The sequence below is a fragment of the Ailuropoda melanoleuca genome, unplaced genomic scaffold, assembly GCF_002007445.2.
Source record: "Ailuropoda melanoleuca isolate Jingjing unplaced genomic scaffold, ASM200744v2 unplaced-scaffold73385, whole genome shotgun sequence".
In the NCBI taxonomy this organism is placed as follows: domain Eukaryota; kingdom Metazoa; phylum Chordata; class Mammalia; order Carnivora; family Ursidae; genus Ailuropoda; species Ailuropoda melanoleuca.
Genome location: NW_023248709.1, coordinates 60 through 5,025, shown reverse-complemented (window position 1 = coordinate 5,025; position 4,966 = coordinate 60). Strand labels below are relative to the sequence as shown.

Here is a 4,966-nt window from a genome sequence, read left to right as displayed (position 1 = left end):
TAGAGACAGCCAGCGAGAGGGGGAACACAAGCAGGGGGAGTGGGAGAGGAAGAAGCAGGCTCCTAGCGGAGCCTGGTGCGGGGCTCGATCCCAGAACGCCGGGATCACGCCCTGAGCCGAAGGCAAGACGCTTAACGACTGCACCACCCAGGCGCCCCTGAATTCACATTATTATGTGAAGTATTGCAAAGTTAGGAATTGAAATCCAGATGCTTTTCCTGAGGTTATATTTTTATTTCTGCAGGTCCCGCTCAGTCTGGAATTTTGTCCGACCGTGAAGTGGTCAATCTCTTTCTTCATTTTACTGTCAATCCTAAACCCCGAGTGGAATACATTGACCGGCCCCGTTGCTGTCTGCGGGGGAAGGAGTGCTGCATCAACAGGTTCCAGCAGGTGGAGAGCCGCTGGGGCTACAGCGGCACCAGCGACCGCATCAGGTAGCTGCCTCACCGCAAGCGTGGCCTCTTCTTCTCGTGTTGCAGGAGATCATTGACCGTGTTTTATTTTCAACTTTGTTTAATACATTTCTCAGTTACGACAACAGTCAAGAGTCGGGGAGGTGCAGCACCTCCTCGCTGGACCGTGAGTGAGAGGACTTCTCAGGAAACAAGTGAAGGTAGAAAGGCTTGGGGAGGGTTTGTGCGGCCTGGGTTCTGTTTGGACTGCCACCGCTGGCCAGCGGGCTCTGCACCGTAATTATCAGACACTGCTCTAACAGCATTTAACAGGAGCTTTCTCTTCGCATGGGAGATAGCTCCATATCCAGTTACAAACCCTTGAATGGGAAAAAAATCAAGAATCTTGAAAGACACATGGATAAAATCCTGTTGAGGAATTTATCTTTATTGTGTTTTCTTTAGGTTAAATATCAAAATAGAATAAGTACCAGTTTTCATAAAAAAGACCTTTTGGATCTTTACTTACTTAATAGCACTTCAGTATCAAACTAGGGACTAATAATAAGTTTGTTAAAAAATAAAATTCTGAGGGGGAAATAAATGCATTTGTGGACTTCTTAATAATTATTCACAATGAGAACGTTATATATGAAAACCTATGAGATGAGGCCAAAGTGTCACATAAAAGGACAGTAATAATGTCTACTTTTAATAAATAAATTAGAGTAGAAATAAATGATTTAAGCATTCAACTCAAGTATTTAGAAAATGAATAGCAAAAGAAAATAGAAAAGAGAAGGGAAATAGATAAATGTAGGAATTAATGAATTTAAAACAGTAGAATTAAGAAATCCGTAAGCCGGTTCCTTAAAAAAGTCAGCAAAATAAATAAACCTCAAAAACAGTAAAGGAAGAAAGCATACATTTAGAAGTAATAATGGGGATATAATCATATACTAAGGCAATTTTTATTTTAATTCTGAGTTTACTCTGTGCTAATAAATTGAACATCTTGATGGAATGGATCATTTTATAGGCAAATATAAATTATCAAAATTGACTGAAGAAGAAAGCCTGAATAGACCAATTACCAATGGAAGGAATTAAAAGTTATCAAAGAACTGTCCCTTCACAAGGTGGTTTTTACAGGTGAGTTTTATCAAACCTTCAAGGAACAGGTCATTTCCTTGAGCATTAAAAGAAGAAAATACTTCTTGGTTAATTATTGAAAGAAGCGTAACACTTAATGCAGGAATCTGATGAGACAAGAACATTTCCAGATCAGTCTCATAGGTACAGAAGAACTTATGCGTAAGACATCAGTGTCTTGAATCTAGCAATACCTGAGCAAACATTACTGTACGAGCAAACAGGGTTTATTTGAAGACTGAGAAAATGGCTCAATATTAGGAAATATATTAAATATCCATTCACCACAGTAGCAGATCAAGGAAGAAAAGGAATTTGATTGTTTCAGTAGGTGTCAGAAAGACTTTATAAAATTTCACCTTCATTCTAGTCTGTTAATAGACTAGAAAAATTCTTTCATGTGATAGACTGTCAAAACCTCAAGGTAGTGATGCTGGCTGGTCTTGCTGTGTTTCAGCAGTATTCTTATAATTCTGGGTGATGTGATTTATTTATGATTGTCATAAAGGATTAAGAGATTGAATACTGAAAAGGAAGAAATCTTTTTCATTATTTGCAGATGACATTATCTACATTAGTACCATTTTTCCCTTTTTTATAATAAAATGTTTTATATTCCCTCTTTATAATTTTATAATAAAATGTTTTATATTCCCTCTTTACTAACCTGATGAAATTCATAGACTGTATACTTCACACATTGTTTTTAATTACCATAACGACCTAGTTGTAGTAGAGCAATAAATATAACTGAGATCAAATAAAATAATGTGTAGGCACTGGAGCAGGACCACACTAGAAGACAGAAGGAAGCAGTCAGTCCGTGTGCACACCAGCGTACCAAGACAGCTACGCTTGCAGGGACAGGCGTGGCATACCAGCATGTCAAAAACCAGGAGCAGTGTTGCTGCCAATAATGTCATTTTTTTAAAGGTTTCAAATAAAACAAAGTACAGTTAGTCCTATTTATTTAGTTTCTAGATTGGCGACACTCTTACTCACTAAAATTTATTTGTACTCCCAAAATCGATACTTGCAGTGCTTGCTTAAATCACAGGAAAGATTTTCCTTGCCTAGGAAGTATGTTCCTATCTGAGGGTCACACAAGGAGATGCTCTCTGCCTTCTTATCTCTGCTCTCCTGGGAATGGAGACAGTAGAGGGCAGTACGGTGTAGTGCAGGACAGGCTCTGGGGCCATGTGGGCAGTATGAATCCTGACTCGGCACCTGCTGGTGGGTGGCCTCAGGCAAGTCACTTAACACTTCTGAACCTTTGTTGTCTCTTCTGTAAAATAAAGAAATTGGAATCTACTAGGATGAGCTGTTTTTAGGATTATAACCCCCTGTGAAGTGTGTCTGTGTCTGTGTGTGTGTGTGTGTGTGTCTGTGTGTGTGTGTGTGTACACGTTCCCCCCAGGAGCAATGGTTTAGTATTTGTGGCAACTTTATAGAATATGATTACTACAAGTAAGAATTGACTATATGATATTTCTGCTATATGGTAATCACCTCTTGTAAAGGTCAGTGAATATTAAAATTGTCAAAAGCTTTGGTTTATGCTGAAACGGTGTGTGATGCTGGGGACTTGGGGACCTGCTCTGCAAGGAGAACAGAGGGTTGGATATAATCCCCTGATTCCTTCATGTGTACAGACATAAGACACATCCTCTCTGCAGAAATAATTTCGCTTTAAAACAACAACAAAATCTTTGGTTTGTAAATAAAGTAGAATTAGGTTGAACTCTTGTAGTTATAAATGAGTTTTTGACCTACATGAATTCTGATGGGACACTTGAAAGTTGATTGGGATTCTTTGTGGGGAGGCTGTCCTGATCACTGCAGTTACCCTGGTGCCCCTGGCTCCCTGCCAGCAGTGCCCCTAAACCTTTGTGAAAACAGAGCTTGGCCTTCTTGAGGAAAGAACTCCTTTTGAGAACAACGGAACATCTGAATAACCTCAGGATCAGTAAAAATCTGTTAGAACCAATGGAAGAGAATAGTGGCCACTTGTGAAATGTATATGTAAAAACCATTGATGTTCCTGTGTCGTCAGAATTCCGTGACAGAGATGGATGGTGGCAGGGGTTGAATGTCCTCAGTGCCACTGAACTACACACTTGAAAATGGCTAAGATGGTTCGTTTTGTTGTATATTTTGCCACAATAAAAGGCTAAAATTTAAAAATGTTTGGTTTTTCAGTCAAAATATTAAATAAAAAGTACCCCACTTACCATAGTGACAACATAAAGGAGCGGGAATAAATCCAGTGAGAAACACACCAACTAGTACCTTTATGAAGAACTGGAGAACTTCGACTGGAGTCAGTGTCTTTCCAAACTAACCGTATGTTACACAGTTCCTTTCAGAAGTCACATGTGTTCGGTGCAGAGGAGTGGCTTGGCAAAATTATTCTAAAGTTACTCTGGAAGCCTAAATGTTTCTTTTTTTAAAGGAGCAGTATGGATCGAATGTGATGAGTATTATAAACTTTAAGTGTTGCATGGGACACACTATAGAGTTCCAAAATCAACCTAACATAGACGGGCATTTAGAATATAAGGGAGGAAATTTAGAAGGTGAAAAAGGATTAACCACTGGGAAAATAAAGTTAGATCCTTTCTGATCCCATCTACCACTATTTGTATAAAGTTAAATTTTAACATTAAAAAAATGAAATCTTGAGAGTGCTAGTGGAGGTAAATGTTATGATGGGGTGAGATCAGCCTCTTTAAACTTGGCAGAGATCATAATTTGACTACAGATAATTCAACATTTTTACTTCCAAAGCCACCATAAAGTTAATCAATAAATGACAAGATACTTTCCGTAATGGATATTTACTGACAAAGCACGGCTATATAACATGGCCTTTCAAATCCATATGAAAAAGACATTTCATCAGCACAGAAAAATGGGAAAAGAACATGAGTATTTCATTAAAGAGAAAATCCAGTAGATGGTAAGCATATGAACAAATGTTTTAACTCATTAGTAATCAAAGAAATATAAATAGGATTTGTCAGTCATCAGCTTCTCAGCGGCACAAAGACATAAAAATACTCAGGATTGCTCAGTATGAGATAGAACGGATCTTTGTTCCCTGTGGGGTGGAGAGTGTACTAGTTTTCCCTGAAAGCAATTGGATAATGTTTATCTAAAGCCTTAAGAACATGCCTGTTATTTTCCTCAGCAGTTGTACTTCTAGGAATTTATTCTAAGGACATAATTAAGGCCCTACAAGATTACTCATCATGGCACTGTTGTAGAATAACAAAACTGCAAGTAACCTAGATTATCCAGCAATGAGAAATTAGTTAAATATAGTGGACGAGTAGTAATTGTTTACCTTTTTAAACGAGAGAAGTGTGTGTGTATATATATATATACACACACACATATATATACACACATATATACAT

At 38.1% G+C, this 4,966-nt stretch overlaps 1 long non-coding RNA gene across 1 annotated transcript; it reads left to right on the top strand.

The window, feature by feature from the left end:
• Positions 1-62: 62 nt before the first annotated feature.
• LOC117800619 lies at positions 63-3,731 on the top strand. The gene is made up of 2 exons (XR_004623131.1): positions 63-437; positions 533-3,731. It is a non-coding gene; the product is annotated as an uncharacterized LOC117800619 (long non-coding RNA).
• The last annotated feature ends 1,235 nt before the right edge of the window (positions 3,732-4,966 follow it).